A 22,664-nucleotide genomic window follows, 5' to 3' on the forward strand; every position below is an offset into this window, starting at 1 on the left:
ATGGTAGGAGAGATGGGAATTGAGAGAAAAATACTAAGAAGCTATGCCTATGTTGGGCTATGGATATTCTTGAGTTCTACAGTCATACTATTCAATAAATTCATTTTGGACAAGAAGTTGTACAATTGGCCCTTTCCAATAAGCCTAGCCATGAATCACATGGCCTTTTGCTCTGTTCTTGCTTTTGCATTGTTTGGTGTGTTCAAGATTGTTAAGCCTGTAGGCATGACAAAGAAAATCTATGTTTCTTCAGTGATACCCATTAGTGCACTCTATTGTTTGAGCCTATGGTTATCAAACTCTGCCTATATATACTTGTCCGTGTCATGCCTATTGCAGTCTATTCCATTGGAGTTCTGTTAAAGAAGGAACCATTTAGTCCTAAAACAATGACCAACATGGTTGGAATTGTAAAGCATGCTAGAATTCATCTTAAAGCTATCAATTAGAAACATCAGGGAAATCACAAATCCCTGTCTAATTAACAAACCTAACAAACTAGAAAATGAAATAATGCAATCATCAAGCAAAATAAGAATTAAGAATGAAATCAATTCAAATAAAATTCCCTATTCCCAAGATGTGCATATTGCTTCCATTTCTCTTCTTCTCTTCGTGGTATGATGGCTCTCAGATATTGCACTGGTAACCTGCAAGTGGCACAAAGATTCGAAGTTCGTGATTGTTGAAAATGGAGAATGGATGCTCATTTTATAGAAAATTGGAGAAGATTGATTGAAAGGTGGAACAGAACGATCAAGAGGTATAAACTCAGGTGAGCTCAAATGCAATTTGATAGTTGAACTGTTGATTATAGGAGTGGAACTCAATAGATTGAATAGATTAATTGAGTCAACTGATTGATGAAAGAGTTAACTGAAGGAAGAAAAAGAATGATTGGACAAAATAAAGAGGATGACACAAAGAGCTAAATTTAGAAAAAGCTAACTGAAAGATGGAAATAGAAGTTGAAGAGATAAATGATTTAATTAATTAATTTAGCATGTGCTTGCATTTAGATTTAAATTATTAATTTAATCCTTGCATGAGATATTATTCAAATAATTGAATTTATTAATTCAATTTAGCATTTGAATATATTTAGAACTTGACTTTGATTTTCAATTTGGTTTTTGAAATCATGCACATGTATTCAAAATTTGGAAGAAATTAGAAGAATATGAAATTAAACGAAATTAGAATTTGGGGATTTGGAATTGGAAGAATTAATTAGTTAATTAAATAATTTAAAGAAACTATTTAATTATTTTAGAAATAGAATTTAATTAAATAATAAAGATTATTTAATTTAAAGGATTAAATTACAATTAATTAAATAATAAATATTTAATTAATAATTTAGAAGAGGGTTGAATGATTAGATGATTAGAGATAGAAATTGAGTAATTAATAATTTATTTAAATAATGAAGATTATTTAAATTGGGAAATTAATTAATTAAATAATTAATATTTAGAAAATGATTAAATGATGAAATGATGAAAGAATAGGAAATAGAATAATTAATAAGATGATGAGGAAATATGAAATTAGAAGAATTTAGAAGAATAAGTTTAATTGACTTAATTAAATAATAAAGATTATTTAATCAATTAGAGGAATAATTAGTACATGATCAATGAGACATTTTTAGGTGTCTACATTTGCCCCTCTTTGAGACAAAGTCAGAATGACATTGTTTCAAAGAAAACGAAAAATTCTGCCCCTGTATGCCTTGGTATTGTTGTATAGTGTAAATATGCCCCCTCGGAAAAGGTGGTCGAAAAATTTAAAAAAAGAGACCATGTTTTCGATACCAGTGTAAAGAGCAAGCGTGTGAAATTTTGTGTCATTTTGAGATTGTTTGAGCAGGCTACAAGTTGTTTCAAGCTGGCAGGGACCATGGGCGTCGGAGTGTCTTAAAACCCTAATTTTGAGCTATAAATAGATAATTCTAGGTTTTTATTTGCTCATTTGTGATTTGGTAGTTCTTTGGTTTCTTTGCAATTTTTGCACCTGTTTCTGAGTTTTTGGTCATCATGTCTGGTTATAGAGCTCGATTGCACTTGTCGGACCGAGTACGTTCATTTCAGAGACCTCCTGGGACTGGCGGCATGGTATTTTTCATGCTTTTCCCTGATTTTTTCCAGTTTTTCTGCCTTTTTTCCAAAAAAATTTCATGATCAATTTTTGCCATGCATTACGCAATCGCTTGTCGATTTTTATGCATTAGTTCTTAGTGTACTACATTCGCTGTAAATGTTATGCATGTGTCGTAAGCATCATGCATTAGCTATATCATGTCGTATTCATGTATATAATTATGCATAAGTGTTATTTGTCACGCATGCGCTCATTATGTCACGCATGCGCTCATTGTGTCACGCATTAGCTTCAATCGTCACGCAAGAGCCATATTTGTACTGCATAAGTCATAACTGTTATGCATTCGTTGTAAATGTAAGTTGTTGTCATGCATTTGAAAATATTTTAAGTTTATCTAGATCTGACATCAGATATTTTGATCATTTTCTCGTTTGCAGGAGAACATTGGAGTGTTATATTATCAACAGAGCAGGCCTAGTGGACTTGATCTTTGAGCTGACCTACCAGATGATGAGATTGAGCATATTCATCAGCTTGGTCTTTACCATGTATTGAATTTGCCAAAGGTGACAACCAACAGGGCCATGATTATAGCTTTGATAGAGCGGTGGCACTCAGAGACGTGTTCATTTCATCTTCCGACTGGTGAGGCATCCATTACTTTAGAGGATGTATGGTGTATACTGCGTATTCCCATTCATGGTGAGAGGGTTATATATGACCATGATGATGGCATTGTTGGACTATGTGCACTTTTTGAGTGTGAGATTCAGGATTTGCAGATCAGTGGCCATTATGAGATCCCTTGGGCCTGATTAGACTATGATGACCTGACCATTGTATTATGTGGTGTTGTCGGTGGTTTACTGATACCTGATCGACGAGGTCATGGGTTTCCAGTTGGATGGGGCAGAGTGCTCCATGATATGATTGTGCATCATTGACTATATGCTTGGGGTCCTTGTCTACTTGCCATGTTGTATTATCAGATGCATGGTATTGTGTATCTGGGATACCGTTCTATCAGTTGTGGTGTTACTTTGCTGCAGACATGGGCATGGGAGCACATTTCTATTTCTAGGCTCGTCATTCATGTAGATTTGTAGCCTGGTGAGCCTTATGCTTTCAGGTATACAACACGTATCAGACACAAGGGTTCGGGGAACACCTTGTACTGGAGACATCGGTTCGATATATTGCAGCATTTCATTTGGAGACCTTACTTAGATTGCCCCGGTTGGCCTGATGATGTAGTGCACTTGTCTTTCTACCGCCAGCAGAGATATCTTATTGGTAGGACCTTTGAGACTCAGCGGATCATAGAGATGTATTTTCCTGGACGTGTTCTTAGATAGTTTGGTGAGGTACAGGTGACACCTGTGGTTACTGCATATTTTGCTCATGTATCTTGTGAGGTATCTGATTGGGGTGTGTGTATTCAGCCACATGTTGCCTTTGTTGAGTTTGATTTGTTGCAACCATTACTCTGGGGTTGGGGTAGGGGTGGAGCGGATCCAGGGATGACAGCAGAGTATGATGCATGGTTTGCTAGGCACAGGCCAGTGCTTTTGACTGATCCTGCTGTTCTGATTATAGCACAGCAGATTCGCCATCCTAGATAGCGCTTGAGGATAGATCTAGGGGAGAGAGCTGGAGGAGTTGGAGAAGATGATGGAGGAGGTTGTGGAGACGGTGGAGATGATGGAGATGGGGGAGGAGGTGGTGGAGGTGGAGATGAGGATATAGACATTGGTGGAGACACTGAGTCTATTAGAAGTGAGGATAGCGATGATTCCTCAGAGTCATCGAGTAGCGAGGGTGGGGATGATGATGATGATATGCCAGAGTTGGAGGATGCGCGTGCCATAGAGGGTGGGATAGGAGAGGTTGGTGATGAGGATGAGCTGCAGACTCTTAGAGAATGGGTGCAGAGCTTGGAGGATGAGGTTGCTAGACGAGATATTGAGCGAAAGACCTATCGTCTAGATTATGGTGCCCTAGAGGTAGAGCGAGTGCGTCTTCAGTGGGAGAGAGATGAGGCAGTGTGATGATGTCAGATTACTATGGATTCCTTTGATCAGCTTTTTAGAGTAGGTACAGATGCACACAACCAGGGAGAGAGATATTTCACTACTGCGCAGGAGGCTATTTATTATAGACAGGCATATGAGAGAGCCATCCCCGAGGGTCAGAGAGAGCCTAGCGTCAGTGCATTCATGGGGAGGAGATCGAGTAGATCTACTTCACGATGGACTAGCAGTGGTGGTGTTATGGGACCACCTCGACATCCTGGGGCACGATCTAGTGGAGAGGATCCACCTGCTGATAGAGGCAGTGTTGGTTGATCATGTTATCTAAGCCTTCGGGCTTATTTATTGTATTCACACACATTATTATTTTTTGAGGTCGAATATATGATATGCGGGTTTTGGCTATGATCTATTTATGTTTTGCTTTTCCTATATGCTTATATGATGCTATGAGTTTTGTAATAAATATCTATTTGATTTTATATGATTATAAAATGCAATGGTTGTATATGTATGGATTAATGATGCAAATGAAATCTATAATGAATGCAAATGAATCTTATAATGAATGCAAATGAATCTATATGAATGCAAATGAATCTATTTGAATGCAAATGAATGCAAATGAATCTTATAATGAATGTTTTTTTTTTTTTTTGGTATGATAATGGTTGAACCAATTGTAACTCAGATACACCTTGAAGAAATGTTAGTTAGATGATAGAGAGAAAAAATTGATGATAGAAAGAATGTGATTTAGACGGGAGACAAGAAACCAACAAACTATCAATAAGCAAATTAGATGAAGATGATAATGAAATTGAATGAATCACGAACCTGTGTCACATATTTTATTGCGTCAATATATATTCATCACTGAGCCTTATTATTGAACAATGAAGCTTAGCACATCAGGGTGTAAGGAACCAAGATGCAAAGATATCTCATTGTAGAAACAAACACGTAGCAGACAAGGAGTGAACCCTCCATTCTGGTAATTGCATTAGGGTTCGAGGTATGTGTGGCGATTTCACCTTGATGTGAAGGCTCTTATCACAGACACCCACTAGAGCAATTTCCCTAGAATTTCATCAGTTCACACCACAAACAGCAAACAAAGAAAAAGATAATCTCATCATAGCTCCTCTAGTCGCTTTTGGACATCCTTGAGTAGCATAGAAACAATATATGTCGCCAAATGATAAAAAGATAAAGACTAACCCGGACAAAATTCAGCAGCTATATTGACCTTGTGCCTTCGTTCTCAGTTGTTTGATGTGATGGTTGATAATGTCTGATCTTAGAAAGTTGCAGACCCCGTTTAAGACTGACCTGTCTGATATCGAGTGTATCCCCTTCTGTTTAAGACAAGATAATGATCACGTTGATATGGAAATGATACGATTGATAAGACAGTTTGATCAATTGATTGCAGATGTTTGACTAGATAGTCGTACCCTTTGTTAACTTCGTGCGAAATGTTTGCTGGATATCTGCTAGGGTATTTGTTTCTCACAAGACATTTTATTGCAAGTTTTTTGATTGATTGATTTTTTATTTTTAGTTCTTTTCCAAGAGCTTTTTCAATGTTTTTGGATTATGTAGGTAGATTTTTTAATGTTTTTGTTTGATTTTTTCAGGATCGTATATGGATTTTTTTGTTTGATTTTTTCAAGATCGTATTTGATTTTTTTTGTTTGATTTTTTTTTCAAGATCGTATTTGAATGTTTTTGTTATTTTGATTTTTCCATTGATTTTTTGGATTTCAAGTTTTTCAATGTTTTTGGATTTCGAGTTTTTCAATGTTTTTGGATTTTTTCAGGACTTTATCTAATTTTTTGGCTTTTTTCGGGACTTTATCTAGATTTTTTTTTGGATTTTTTCAGGACTTTATATGATTTTTTTGGATTTTTTTCAGTTATGCCCCCAGTGCGCTGACCCATATGACATAATGATCTGCAGAATGTATGTGGAGACAAATGAATTTTTGACATGAACTATGTGAATGCAATATGCAGGATGAAGATGCACTTCCTATTCGAACAAGGTTGACTATCTGTGTTTTTCAGCATTTGTAATACACTGATTGAAAATGAAGGTGCAAAACATTCCGTAGATAAGCGGTCAATTGATCTCTAAGACCCTTCAGAACATTCATCTCAACACACTTAGTGACTAGGATTTACAAATGGAGACACGGAAAACTTCCCCATTGGTTCTTGAAACTTTGATCTTCTTTTGCCCATGTGTGTGCAGATGAGTTAATTCCTGCTCTTGTGTTCACTAAAGATCCTTAGCATCCTATATGACTAGCTACATGGTTTTTATAACTTCAAAAGCATCCCGAATAGAGCCTCGCTGCCAGCAAGCCTTGAGAGCTCTGACGAGGTTATAGACTGTAATTTCTCAAATATTGCTCCATTGCTGGTAGGCGTTCATAGCCCTGATGGAGTTACTTGCATGTTCCCATAGTCAAGCTTTTTATCGCATTTGTATGCGTGATATTTCAATTATGTATCATTGCTCTTTTTGCCTTTAGATGGATATTGGGCATAGCTCTTTTTATTTTTATTTTCTTGCCTTGACTTGTAAGTAATGAAACCTACTTGGGTGTGACAATTACAGCGGCGCTGAAGTAGAATTTTAGATTTTTCACTAGTCATATGATCAACTAGGTGTCTAGAATGAATTAGAGATCTCATTAAGGTGTAAGATATAATAATTGATAGATTGTGGGTTACCAAGTCTCAAATAGTGAAATCACTACCCAACCATAAGTAAAATGTTGTCGTAGGCTAATGTTGAGAATGAATGACTTTAGAACCCCAAAGACTTCATGTCCGAATATCTAAGAAAGATGATGACCCTTGTTTTCTTTTCAGGATGCAAAACGAATGATAAACTCAAATAGTTGCCTTGTTTTATTTGATGCTTCTATGTGAGAATGCAAAACTTTAAGAATGTGGTGCATTTGAAAAATAAACTATATGTAATGCAGTGTTTTAAATGATATGATATGCAATGCAGAAAGTAAAACCTAAACTACACAGCCCTTAGGTGTAATACCACTTAAGATGCATGATGTTCATAGGGTCAGAGATTGGATTTCCCTCCAAGGTAGCCAAATGATAGGCACCATTGCCTATGACCCTTGTTATAATGAAAGGACCTAGCCAATTAGGTTCGAATTTCCCTGGTCTTTCTCGTTCTGCTAAGTTCCTTTGATTCTCTTTAAGTACTAGATCCCCCACTTGAAAGGTTCGTGGGCGGACCCTTTTATTATAGCTCTGCCTCAATCTATTTTGATATCCTTGTAAATGATTGAATGTTGTTTGTCATTTTTCATCAAGGGTTTCTAGTTCTTGCAACCTTGCTACCCTATAGTCTTCTTTTGATATAATGTTTTGTAAGGATACTCTTAGAGATAGTATTTCTATTTCAATGGGGAGTATCGCTTCTGTACCATAGACCAAGGAATATGGTGTTGCTCCTATAGGGGTGTGTACTCTTGTTCTGTAAGCCCAAAGAGCGGGATTTAGCTGGAGATGTTAGTCCCGTCCTGTGTCAGTGACCACTTTCTTAAGAATTTTTAATATTGTTTTATTTGTAGCCTCTGCTTGTCCATTACTTTGTGGATAATATGGCGTGGCAAATCTCTATTGTATGTGAAATTTGTCACACAATTCTTTCACTTCCTGGTTTTTAAATGGATGCTCGTTATCTGTAACAAAGCACATTGGAACTCTGTATCTACATATAATGTAGTTGAGCATAAATTTTGATATCTGCTTTCCCGTAGTGTATGTTAAAGGAATTGCCTCAACCCATTTTGTAAAGTATTCAGTGGCTGTCAAGAAGAACTTGTGCCCATTGGACGAAGTAGGGTTGATTCTACCTACGAGATCTAATCCCCATTGTGAAAATGGCCACAGTGATGTGATGGGTTGAAGATCTTGTGCTAGTGCATGAATAAGGTCTCCATGCATTTGGCATTGTTTACACTTCTGTACATACTTGTAAGCATCATTTTCCATGGTTGGCCAATAATACCCAGTTCTCAGCAATTTCTTTAACAATGGTGAACCGCTTTGGTGAGCCCCACAGATTCCATCATGGACTTCTTTTAAAGCAAGGTGTGCTTCATTCTCATCCAGACATTGGAGAAGAGTTCCATCGAAACCCTTTCTATACAGAGTATCAACTATGATGGTGTATCTAGATGCTTGACGAATAAATGTCTTCTTTTGATTTCTGGACAGATCTGGTGACATGTATTGGGTATTCAAATATGTATATATTTCATTGTACCAAGGCGACTCTGGTCCCACAATTGCATATACATAGTCTGATAGGGGGGTCTCATATGCAGGTAGCATTAACTGTTCTATGATAAACTCAAACTGAGTTTCATTAGCAGGCATATTCAGAAGAGACCCTATTGTTGCCATTCCATCTGCTGCCTTGTTTTGTATTCTAGGGATTTGTTTGAAGGTGATTTTGCTAAAGTGCTCCTTGTAATCTTCGACCAACTTCTTATAAGGCATGAGTTTATCATCCTTCATATTGTAATCATCATTGACCTGGTTCACAATCAACTGCGAATCACCATAGACCTGTAATTCTTGTATTTTCCATTGCATAGCTGTACGAAGTCCTATGAGGAGAGCTTCATATTCTACCATATTATTGGTGCATGGGAAATTGATCCTAAATGACTTAGGTATAACATCCCCTTGAGGAGTAATGAAGACAATACCTACTCTGGATCCATGATTTGTATATGATCCATCAAAGTATAACTTCCACATTATTGAGGTAGTTAGTGTAAACACGGATTCGTCTGGAAAGTCTATTAGCAATGGGTGACTGTCTTGTATAGGAGCCTCTGCTAATTGATCTGCTATGATTTATCCTTTGATATCTTTTCTATCTATGTATCCTATATCAAACTCACTCAAGATCATAACCCACTTAGCCAATCGTTCGGTCAATGTTGCTCTGCTCAATAAGTATCTGAGTGGGTCAAACCGTGCAATGAGTTGTACCTTATGACTCAACATGTAGTGTCTGAGATTTTGGGATGCAAAGATTACTGCTAAGAAATCTCTCTCTATGGGTGTGTAATTAAGCTCATAGCCGATCAGAGTCCTACTTATATAATAAATGGCCCTTTCTTTTCCATTTTTGTCATGTTGTGCCAATACAGCTCCCAGAGCTGAGTTTGTTGCTGATATGTACAACAATAGAGGTTGTCCTGGAATAGGGGATATTAACACTGGTGTGTTCAAAAGATACTCTTTTAGAGCTTGGAAAGCTTCCTGGCATTGTTTTGTCCATTTAAAAATAACTCCTTTCCTGAGTAAATGTTGGAATGGGTGGCACTTATCTGCCAATTGTGTTATGAATCTTCTTATGGATTGCAATCTCCCTTGTAACCCTTTGAGTTGTTTAAGTGTTGATGGAGGTTGCATATCAATGATTGCCTTGACCTTGGTAGGGTCTATTTCAATTCCTCTGTTTGATACTATAAACCCTAATAGTTTACCTGTTGTTATGCCAAACACACATTTCTTTGGGTTTAATCTGACATTATATTGTTCCAATCGATCAAATATTTGTGTAAGAACTGCAAGGTGACTTTCTCTGGTTTGCGATTTAGCCAATATGTTATCCATGTAATCTTCCATTATGTTATGGATCATGTCATGAAATAATGTTGTCATGGCTCTCTGGTATGTTGCGCCAGGATTTTTAAGACCAAATGGCATCACATTCCAGTAGTACATTCCCCATGGGCATGTAAAGGTCATTTTATGTTGATCTTCTGGTGCAATTTTAATCTGGTTGTATCCTGAAAAACCATCCATTAAGGATAACATCTCATTTCCAGTTGTTAGGTCAACTATCATGTCAATATTAGGTAGCGGGAAGTCATCCTTAGGCCAAGCTTTATTTAGATCTCGAAAATCGGTATAGATTTTGATGCCTCCTGTGGGCTTAGTCACAGGTACTAGGTTTGATATCCATTCCGCGTAGTCAATAGGTCTGATAAAACCTACTTCCAGCAACTTTTGTAATTCTTTTTTAACCAATAATGTGATACTTGGATGCATTTTTCTCAATTTTTGCTTGTAAGGTTTAACTCCTAGTGTCAATGGTAAATGATGCAACACTAATTCAGAATCTAAGCCCGGCATGTCTGAATAGGACCAAGCAAAGTTGATAGGTCGTTGTTTGAAAAAATGGATGAATTTGTCTTTTTCTTCTTTGCTCAATGATTTTGCCAGATGGATGTTATGTACAACTTCCCCTTCTGCTATGTTTACTTCTTCTGTTTCCTCTGTAAGTAATGCTGAACTTTCTCTTTCCATAGGAAGATTACCCAAATCACTTTTGTCATTATGGGTAGTTTGATTGTTATCTTCTGTTTGAGAAGTACTTTCTTCTCCAAAGTATGTTGTTCTATTTAGGTCTATAGCAAACCCTGCTTTATGATCACCTTGCGGAAATCCTTCTCTGACTCCTAGAAATTCTGAAATTGCTTCGTTGTTTTCAAACCAATCCAGCGTTGGTTTTCCTTCTTGCCCCCAATCAATCAAGTGTGAATGTACTAGGGGTAAATCATTATTCTCTTCTATAGTAGAGTCTGATAACATGAAGACTTGATTGTTTGATATTACACTTTCTGGTGGGGTAGAATCATGGAGTGATAAGAATTCATAGTCATGAGAATCTATCTCACTGTCAATATATGTTTCATCATATGGGCTATCATCACTTATTTCTTCTTGTTCCTGTCCCTGATTCCGTTGTAGATTGACTGGTCTTCTTTGTACTTTAGTGACTCTTCTTAAGCCAGGTATAAGCCTTTGCAATCTTTCCTCATCTATTTCGTTAGGTGGAGCCTGAGTTGCCTCTCGTGGTAGAAGTAGTGACAATAACCATGGGTGGGATTCAGGTGGTGGGGGTAATCCTGCATCTATTGCCACATTAGCTTGTACTGTTGTGTCAATAACTACATCATTTTGTAACTCTGCGGTAGGCTCTTGCAAGAGTTGTCTCATGTCTTCCCCATTTGATTCTGCGCCAGGTGATGTAGGTACCTAATTGCCTGTTTGAGATGAAGATGAAAGAGCCTGTGTGGACAAATTCCTTTGTGATATGTAATCTGATGGTTTTCTTGGTCAATTTAGTATATCAAGGGTATGTTGTCTGGCTTGTGTGATATGTTGTACATGCTTGTATCCCAATCCTTGATTTCCTGGATTATCATTAGGAACAATAGGTTCTAGTCTTCCTTGTTTTTGTAACCCCAAGCCTGTGGTACCATCATATCCATGTCTTTGGAGTATTTTGAATCCATTGTCGTACTGATCTATATGTATTCTGGGTGTTTTCATATGATCTTCTTCTCTATATATCCAATGGTTAACATCTTCATTCAAGGATTTTTCCTCTAAGTCTCCCCATCTAATGAAAGAGCATGAGTCTGAGTATCTGACAATTTCTTTTCCTTTGTCTTTCTTTTGTACTGTAGTATGAGGTTTCCCAAAGGACTTAGGAGAAAGAGATAAGTGTTTCCCATTTGAAGTGTTTGCAATAGAGTACTCTCCACAACCCATATCTTTTATTTGTAAGGAGGATGTCGTAGGCATATCTTTTTGTGTTTCTTTGATCTTTATCATTTCCAACTGTGTAGTGAGAGGTGCAGCCTGATTGATAGGTACCTGATTATCTACACTGTCTTTTAGATAATTACAATGTTGGAATGGATTTGGATCAACCTTTATGGTAATTTCAATACCATTGTATGGTAATTGACACACTAATGAAATGTGGATGGTACTGCTTGCATGGTGTGGATCCATGGGCGGCCCAATAACATGTTATATCCCATCTCTCTGTCCAAGACTTGAAAAGTGACCTCTGTCGTTATTGGTCCTACTTGTATAGGTAATGTTACAATGCCTTTAGATGGACGTTCTTCATCATCATAAGCCTTGATGTTTATCGTTTTGGAGGAATCAATGTGAAGTTCAGAATATCCTAATGCTTTGACTAGCTTTAATGTACAAATGTTCAAACTGGCTCCCCATCTATAAGTACTCTTCTGATCCTTTTCTTGTGAATGTAAGCTTCCAGATGTAGTGGGTCATTATGAAGCATTTTATCACTAGGAATATCTTGCTCTGTAAATGCAATATGTGTACCTTGTGTCAGATTTCCTACCATAGACTGGAAGGCACGTTCATCTATATCTCTGTCCACTACTGAATCTTGAAGTGCTTTGTCCATTATAGCTCTATGATTGGGTGAAATACACAGTAGTTCGAATAAGGATATTTGTGCCAGAGTTTTCTTAAGCTGGTCAACTACATTGTAAGTCCCTACTGCTGGTGGATGATTTTGTGGTATCCCTTGTAAGGTTACCTTTGACCTTCGAGTAACGACTGCACAGTCTTTGTCTCTGGGAGTAATTGTGATTGTAGCAATTGTATCATTGGTATCATAAGCTGTTTTATCTAGATTTATATTAAATCCTTCTTCATAATCCCAATGTGTATGTTTGGCATTCATAATATGTTCAATGAGTCCATCTTCAAACCAATCTGAGTGAGATGGTTGATCCTGCCCCCAGCCTTGGAGACAAAAATTTGTATCCTCATCGTACTTTGGTCCTTCGGATATCATGAAACTTTGGTTGTCATCTTTATGAGTGTCTTGATATTGGTCTTCCTGATTAGATGTTTCTTGTGAATCTTTGTTTGTTGTATCTCCTGAACTAATGGCATGAATAGTGTAGTCATATGAGACTTTCATGTAGTTAGTCATGTTGTCTTGGGTACCTGATGTGGTTGCTTTTCCCTTGTCATGCTTAACAAACGGATCCTTAAAAATCATATGATTTGTGTTTGCTGAGGTCTTATCCATATCAATTGTGATGTCCCCTTGGTCTATCATATCTTGGACCAAGTTTTTTAGTTTGTAGCAACTTGCCGTTTTGTGGCCTTTAGTCCTATGATAATCGCAGAAATCATTGTCATTCCACCATGTGGGTTTGAACGGACCTGGTTCATATACTCTTACCTCAGGTAGAGTGATCATGTTTGTCTGTATTAACTTTTTTTAGTGCCGACTCAATAGGTTCTCCTAAAGGTGTGTAATTTCTTCTTGGAGTGTTTACCCTAGGGTATCTTGTGTTCATATTTTGCGTAGCATTTACATTGGTGTTATTCCCAGTATGTGGATTTGTTGACTGACTCATTCCAAATGATAAAATGGGTTGGGTTATGTTTATAGTTCTAGCGTCTACAACACCATCATTGGTCACGTTTTTGTTTTTTGACCAAAACTTAGATTTGTCACTATTGTTTGTGTTGCCATACTTAATAAGACCTTGTTCTATCAAGCCCTTCTCACATTTGAGAGCCTTTTCTGTGATTTGTTTGAATGTGGTAAGGCACTGCATTTGTATTGGATACTTAATCTTTGGAATCAAGTTTTCTGTAAACATATCCACTTGCTCTGTTTCTGGGATAACTATCTTGCATCTTCTATAGAGAGCCCTCCATCGTTGTATGAAGGATGCAAATGTTTCATTCTCGTATTACTTAGTTGCACATAAATCCATCAAAGTAACCGAGGTGTCAATGTTGTGTGAGAAGTTTGTAATAAATTGTTCAGCTAATTCTCCCCATGACGTGATGGTTGGTGGTAGATGTGAAAACCACTCTAAAGCCGGACCTCCTAGACTTTTAAGGAATAGTCTCATTAGATAAGTATCTTCCAAGGCAACTTCTATACATGTCGTAAAAAATTCTCTGATATGATCTCTAGGATCACCCTTCCCTTGATATCTATCAAATTTGGGTGTTTCAAAGTGTTGTGGGAAAGGTGGCATGCGTACTGTGTGATCAAATGGATAAGGATGTAAGTCCTGCATTGTGTAGCTCTTTTTGTTAGTACCAATTTTCATGGTCATCATCTGTTGTTGCAAACTCTGTATTTGTTGTGTCAAAATATCGGTTGATGTCAAAGGTATACCTTGTGTGTTTGTATGTCCCACAAAAGGATTCGTGGTTGCATAACTAGGAGGTTGTTGGAATGTACCAAGATTATAACTTTGTGTGTTGTGTGTTCCCGTAGGTACTGTAAAATAGGCGATATGTGAACCCATGTTTGGTTGACTTGTACCTATTGTATTGGTAGTACTTGGGTTTGGATTTTGATAACCATATGTGGATCCCATAGAATAGGAAATTGGAGGTTGGTTTACACTTGTCACTTGCATTTGAATAGGTGTTGAGATACTTGACATTATCGGTAGGCTCTGTGATGGTATACTAGCATTGATCACTGAAGATGTCACGCTTGTTTGAAAGTTTGCACTTGTGTTGACATTTGTTGGAAGAGGTACGTTTTGTATTTGCGTCAATGGTAATGTTTGATTGTTATCTTGACCTAAAGTTTTTCCTGGTGGTAAAATCTTTGTGACATCAAAATCCTCAAGTAATTTTGCCCCATTTTGTATTAACAGCGAAAGATACTTGTCCCTATCACTATGTATAAGTGCATCTAGGATCACGAGGACATGGGAGTCTTGTTGTGCAAACTCAATTTCTTCCTTTGTCAGATGTTGTTGTAATTCGTTTATGGTGGACATTGTCTGTGAACCTAAGTGTTGACCTGTTGACATGTCCATGTTCCAAGTAGGGTTTATAGACTATGTGTTGTTCGGGTCCATTATTCCTTTTGCTTTCTGGGACCTTGTGACGAGCATCTAAAAATGTCCTATATGATGATGGTTTTATGCAAGATGATGACCTAACACTAGATAGTAGACGTAAATATGAGGTATGCAATACTATACTAGACTCTCTATTGAGGATTTTGATGTGAGCCCTTTTTAGCCTTTCTAGCTTTCTCTAATGCAAGTCTTTCCATTTGTTGACGAAGTTGTTTGGCCTCAATCTCTCTATCAATCTTATGGGCAATCTTAGACTCAATATCTATCTCGTATATAACTCCCATATACTGGGGTGCACTTCTTTTTAAATCCAAAGCTAAGTTAGCTAGACCATCAATGATTTCTCGTTGACCATCGTTTGGAACTAGATTAGGTTGCTCGAAGGGGAGCAAGCCATCACCTGGGAGACCCATGAAGGAACATGCTATGGACTTATAAATGATAATGGACTTAGACGTATATGAGGTCTAGGTGTAGATGTATATGAGGACAATAATGCAAAAAACTTAGGGCGATAATGAGGACGTAAAGATGGGACTATGCAAAAGACTTAGGACGATAATGAGGATGTAACATGGGACTATGCAAAAAGACTTAGGACGATAATGAGGACATAAAATGGGACTATGCAAAAGACTTAGGATGATAATGAGGAAATAAAATGGGACTATGCAAAAGACTTAGGACGGTAATGAGGACGTAAAATGGGACTATGCCTAAGATCACAAGTATGTAAGGACGTTTTGAGAATCAGTTTCAAAATGGACTTTGTTTTTGGTAACTTCGCGTGTAAGACAATGTTTTACAGTTTTCCAAATCTAAGAACAATGGTTGGCAGGTATATATAGCTGACTAACTCAATTTTCATACAATCTCAAAAAATTCAGAGATACGTAGGATAGGGCCTGAAATAGCCCAAGGGATTGACTCAATACTGGTCTATCACAATGATACATAAAAAAGCACGGAAAACAATCTTAAGCTGGATATTGGACACCATTTAGTGAGGCCCCCGCAACAAAATACCAAAACAAGATGGACAGATAGAGAGTTTGGCAGCACTGGCTCCACTCCACGACACACACTTCTCGGGCATGCCAGTCTCTCTTACCTCGAAGATCTAAAGATCTTATCATCGAGGGATTTCTGTCTCATAATGTAAGGTACATGAGGGGTATCTATGGGGTACGATCTGCACTCCCAGAACCACTGAATGTAGGATATTTGGCAACTAATTTGGTTCTTAGTATTAGGTTTCGAGGGATCTCGATCCAACGACGGATTCTCAGAGTAATCCACTTAAGGCTTTAGTTGAGCTTATCGATGCAGAGAAGGCCCCCACATACATCGAATTCACTCAACACTCTAGCCGCCTGACCAGTATATTTATATAGTGGCTCGAAAAACCCGCTCGAGAGTACGCTGGGAGAGATGATATCCCCATGACATCCCAATTCGAAGTACCTCTGTGGGGTGATGAAATCCCCAGTCAAAGATACCCCTCACTACGTATAATAAAATAAAATTTGGATGTCATTGTCACCTTCCTTCTTTCTCCCTTAGGCCTGATGGCGGGTAGAAAGTTAGTTAGTGCAACAGTAGGTCCACCCCAGACACAATGAAAAGTTCTTTTCCTTTAAGAAAATGAAAAATGATTTAATCTAATGTAGCCTGATTCACATTCTTTTTATAGCCCAAATTTAGGTGTTAGATCTGCATGTGCATGTCAATTTTAAACACCAAATCCAAGAATGAAGGCTTACATGTCAATTTTAACCATTTGTTTGATTTTCAAGCACCAAAAACTAAGTGTGAGATACACGCATGTCAATTTTAGCCCATGTTCATTTTAAGCACCAACAACGAAGTGTGAGATTATCCATGCATGTCAATTTTAACTATTATTGATTTTATGCACCAAAAATTGAGGTGTGAGATTTATCCATGCATGTCAATTTTAACTGTTGTTGATTTTAAGCATTAAAAATTGAAGTGTGAGATTTATCCATGCATGTCAATTTTAACTATTGTGAGATGTGCATGCAAAATTACTAATCTAATCCTCTATGTGAATCTGCCATAGGTTGTAAACAAAAGATTAGTAGCAAAATAAACCAACAGAAAATAGAAACTGAAAACTTGACAGAGGCGATTGCGTAATACTACCTGAGCGATTGTGTGATACTTACTAAGCGAATGCATGAATCTGACAGAGCTAATGCGTAAATTTGACAGAGCGAATGCGTGACTTTATCTACTTGATTGCGTATCAGTAATAGGTCGATTGCGTGACAAAATATAAACAACAACAAAAATTAGAAAAAGAAAAACAAGAAAACTAAACCCGATCAGGAACCTGCAAAACCAATTGTGAAGCCCTAGCCAAATCCCTCATCATCCATTCAATATTGATTAGATCATATTTAACTATATAAGAAAGAACTAGGCTATTATATCTATCTAAGGCCAGTTGTTCTTCCAAATCCTGTATCAATTTTTCTGCTTGGAGAAATTTTTGATATCATTTAGCTTCCCTCCTTTGTTGCTTCGTCCTTCTCACACCTAAAATTTTGAACTGAACTTTTCTTGCCATAAACTGTGTTAATCAAATCCTGAAATAAAAAAGTAATTTTGATCCTTGATTAACCAAATTTAAGACAGAATTATACAGAATTAATAACAGACATAAGAAAAATAAAACAACAATTAACCCTGCGAATGCGTGACCCAGAAAGGGCTATTGCGTGATGAGGACAGGGCGATTGCGTGACTCTGTCTGGACGAATGCATGATTTTGTCTGGACAAATGCATGATTCTGTCTATGCGATTGCGTGATGAAGTAAGCTCGACTGCGTGATGGAAAATCTTTTCTTGAAATTCGTGCAACCTGCAAAAAAATAAAAAAATCCGCACAATCTGCAAAAATCACACAGAACACAAAAAAAGGTTAAATTGTTGTTAGTTCACGTCGGGTTCACCAAAATGTAAAGCATGCTAGAATTCATCTTAAAGCTATCAATTAGAAACATCAGGGAAATCGTGAATCCCTGTCTAATTAACAAACCTAACAAACTAGACAATGAAATAATGCAATCATCAAGCAAAATAGGAATTAAGAATGAAATCAATTCAAATAAAACTCCCTATTCCCAAGATGTGCATATTGCTTCCATTGCTCTTCTTCTCTTCGTGGTATGATGGCTCTCAGATATTGCACTGGTAACCTGCAAGTGGCACAAAGATTTGAAGTTCGTGATTGTTGAAAATGGAGAATGGATGCTCATTTTATAGAAAATTGGAGAAGATTGATTGAAAGGTGGAACATAATGATCAAGAGGTGTAAACTCAGGTGAGCTCAAATGCAATTTTATAGTTGGACTGTTGATTGTAGGAGTGGAACTCAATAGATTGAATAGATTAACTGAGTCAACTGATTGATGAAAGAGTTAACTGAAGGAAGAAAAAGAATGATTGGAGGAAATAAAGAGGATGACACAGAGAGCTAAATTTAGAAAAAGCTAACTCAAAGATGGAAATAGAAGTTGAAGAGATAAATGATTTAATTAATTAATTGATTTAATTAATTAATTTAGCATGTGCTTGCATTTAGATTTAAATTATTAATTTAATCCTTGCATGATATATTATTCAAATAATTGAATTTATTAATTCAATTTAGCATTTGAATATATTTAGAACTTGACTTTGATTTTCAATTTGGTTTTTGAAATCATGCACATGTATTTGAAATTTGGAAGAAATTAGAAGAATATGAAATTAAATGAAATTAGAATTTGGGGATTTGGAATTAGAAGAATTAATTAGTTAATTAAATAATTTAAAGAAACTATTTAATTATTTTAGAAATAGAATTTAATTAAATAATAAAGATCATTTAATTTAAAGGATTAAATTACAATTAATTAAATAATAAATATTTAATTAATACTTTAGAAGAGGGTTGAATGATTAGATGATTAGAGATAGAAATTGAGTAATTAATAATTTATTTAAATAATGAAGATTATTTAAATTGGGAAATTAATTATTTAAATAATTAATATTTAATTAATATTTAGAAAATGATTAAATGATGAAATGATGAAAGAATAGGAAATAGAATAATTAATAAGATGATGAGGAAATATGAAATTAGAAGAATTTAGAAGAATAAGTTTAATTGACTTAATTAAATAATAAAGATTATTTAATCAATTAGAGGAATAATTAGTACATGATCAATGAGACATTTTTAGGTGTCTACAGGAATCTCTGTGGGAGTTGCAATTGCTGCATATGGAGAGGCACAATTTAATGCATTGGGGGTCATGTTGCAACTGGGTGCTGTTGTTTTTGAAGCAACAAGGTTAGTTTTGATTCAGATACTTCTGACTGCTGATGGGATTACACTGAATCCCATTACTACATTGTATTATGTTGCACCTTGCTGTTTTGTGTTCCCGTGTATTCCTTGGGCTATAGTTGAGTACCCAGTTTTAGTAGCCTCTTCTTCCTTTTATCTTGATATCAAACTCTTTTGTGCCAATTGTCTATGTGCCTTTCTACTTAACTTGGCAGTGTTTCTTCTTATGGGTAAAACATCTGCCCTAACAATGAATGTTGTAGGGGTGGTGAAGGATTGGATTCTTATTGCCATTTCATGGTCTGTGATTAAGGATAGAGTCACTGGGGTTAATTTGATGGGTTATTGTTTGGCATTTGTGGGGGTTTGTTTACTGGAAGAAAGCCCTCATGCATAGAGTGAAAGCAATCATGATGCTAGATACGGTTACATAAATGTTTAGAGACCCCAAGCTCATATGTGATTCTAATTGGAAGGTCAGTCCAGGTACTCATCAGATCCTGAACCTAAGGAGGGCCAGGAGCTTAGCTATAAAACACCAACACCAGAATTTTGGATTTTCCATTTGGGAAACTGGATTCTTTATCCCTTGTAAACAATCTATGTTAAAAAATGAATTTCCCAATTTTTTAAATGAACTGAGTATTGCATTTGGTTATTTTTACATTTGTTGATTTCAACTGTGGACTCTTGGAGATTAGAGCAGCAACAAAATTTTGTGTTTAGATTTTAGTGTTCAGATTTTCTTTTTATATAAGGTCATCTGCATGGCAGAGATTGTAATGGAATTATGAGAGCTTTAATTAATAAGTAAAAGCTGCAAGATCTGAATCTGAAAATAATAGAGATTTTTCCATTTCCCTAAAAAGTGAACCTTTCGAATGTAGTGTTCAGATGCTTATATAAGGGCTTCTGCATGGCAGGGAATGAAATGAAATTACTAAGAGCTATAATTTCTAGATTCTCTTGTTCAGAACAGCTGTAGAACTTGAATCTTATAAAAAATAGAGTTTTCCCAGGGATTGAAATGAAATTATGAACTTTTACAATGCTTGCACAAAAATAAAATCAGGGGAAGCCTATCAGTAGTTATTATAGTTAACTTCCAGCACCTACAGATTCTAAATGTATATTAGATTTATGAGAGACTAAAAGAAACAATGTAGGATTTTTGATAGATTAGATCCACACATACACAATAGATTTACACTAACATAGGTCAAATTCTAGTTCTCCTCAACATTTTGGTAGATCCCTTCACTTATGCACCTCGCTTAGGGTTTCTCTTTGGGGTTTTATCTTCTCATTTTTTATACCATTTTTTTTATCCAAGGTTGATTACATTTTTGAAAATTTATATTCATAATTACCCTTGATTTCTTATTATCTTTCTAGGGTTTATTTATGTTGAGCTACTGTTACTCCTTCTTTACCTTTGACATGAAGAGTGTGCTTAAACCCTCATAAGGCTTCTCAATTTGCTAATAGGAAAATTCACTTTTAGGTACAAATGAGTAATACAATTTTAATCATGATGCACATGTAGACATACAAGGTTTTTTATTACTAGATAATTACTTGTTAAATACTTTTCTATTACCACTTCTCATTTGTAACTAGCAACATCTCCCTATGATACATTGCATGACATATCCTCTAGTATTGATATTCTTAACTATATTAGTAATATAATGGTTCCCTTTATTTATTTTCATAATACATTTCTCCCTTTTGGTAATATCCAAATTTTAATGAGGACATTAATGGGATAGAATAGGCTAAACATTTATTTTTGTGTTTATAAACACAACAAAAGCAATGTCACAATGCACACACACAAAGGTTGCCATCTACATGCCAACACTAGCATAGACACCAACACATGGAAGAGACATGTGAGTGATAGACATAAAGAAAGACATAACACCAATCTCCATATGAAAGAAATGGAAAGCATTTCAATGTGGCACACTCCCTAATTAGAAGCATAACAAATGCTAGTAGAGTGTTGTAAATAATTCAATCTACCACAAAACACAATACAATATAAGCACATATAACATCAAAAGATGAAACACAATAGGTGACATCACATGGTCCATATCTTATATTCATTGATTCAATTAAAGTAGTTAATTAGGTTCATTAAGAAGGAAAACACAATCCAATTCTATCTTAATACCTTGACAAAAATATATATAATTGTCATTTCTTCATCAAGTTTAATTATTACATTAATTTTTTTACAAAAAAATTCACAAGTGTAAGAGAGCTATAACAACTCATGCACTTAAGTTTTCGTTACCTTTTCTTTAATAAGACACAATCAAGAAATTACAATTTATATATGAATACACTTAATAACCATAGACAAGGTTCAATTCTTAACTTAGAGACACATGTCATAATTTTAATGAAATAATAATCTAATTCTATTTATGGTTTTAATAAGATAGAAGGGAATACAAGAATTACACCATACACATTCATAAGATGAATCATTCTCTACATTATCTTCTATAAGCACGTTAGACTAGGAGAGATAGTGGTCACTAGAATCCCAAAACTGCTATTCACACCAAGTATTTTTTTTTAATGAACAAATAAATGATACTTGGAGATGGTTAGGAATCATTTAACTTTGTCTTAACATCATATCTAGCATTAGAAACTTGCCTTCATTCATTCATTAATTATTCAAAGGAAAAAATATCAATGTTCACTTACCATTGTGTCTAGGTTAAGGACTACTAGATATTTATAAATCATTTTTAAGACCATATAAAAAATTATCCATTCATTATAAATTTCTAGATATAGTGATAGAGTATATTAACATATTTCAAAAAATGTTAAAAAGTCATTCACAACATCATCTTATTAGAGAGATATTCCACAAATACTTTCTAATAGAAAATGAAAATAACTTTTTCAAATCTTAAAAATTTTAATTTGAAGAAAAAAAGGAAAGTTCTTCAAAAACCTTCAAAGGTTTTTACAAAAATTGCTACAAAGAAGAAAATACAAAGTTAAAAGGTAAATTTTTCACTTTTCTACTTAGGCTCACTCATTATAGAACCCATTTTAGTTAATGTTGTGAGACATTCTACAATGGTAGCAAGGAGCAGAATGAAATGGTGTGAGAGTGTTAATGTTAATTTTTACCTTTTAGCTTAAATGTGACAACCATTCACATGTCAAAATATTAATATTAATTATAAATTTAATATTTTAAAAATAAACACCATATAAAACAAAGTATACCCTCGTCAAAATTAATAGTTTTAGATAGATATATAAATATAAAATAAAAATAAAGATATAGTTATGAATAGACTCACTCATTTTTGGGGTTTCCAAGTGGGGGCCTTCCCTTGCAAGTACCTAGGCATTCCTTTTTTTGTTGGCTTGGACAA

The 22,664-nt window shown here is 35.7% G+C and overlaps 1 pseudogene; it reads left to right on the forward strand.

Annotated features, from left to right (window-relative positions):
* On the forward strand, window positions 1–19,645 carry LOC131073136 (probable sugar phosphate/phosphate translocator At4g32390; annotated as a pseudogene).
* Window positions 19,646–22,664: the final 3,019 nt, after the last annotated feature.

The sequence above is a fragment of the Cryptomeria japonica genome, chromosome 1 (assembly GCF_030272615.1).
Source record: "Cryptomeria japonica chromosome 1, Sugi_1.0, whole genome shotgun sequence".
In the NCBI taxonomy this organism is placed as follows: domain Eukaryota; kingdom Viridiplantae; phylum Streptophyta; class Pinopsida; order Cupressales; family Cupressaceae; genus Cryptomeria; species Cryptomeria japonica.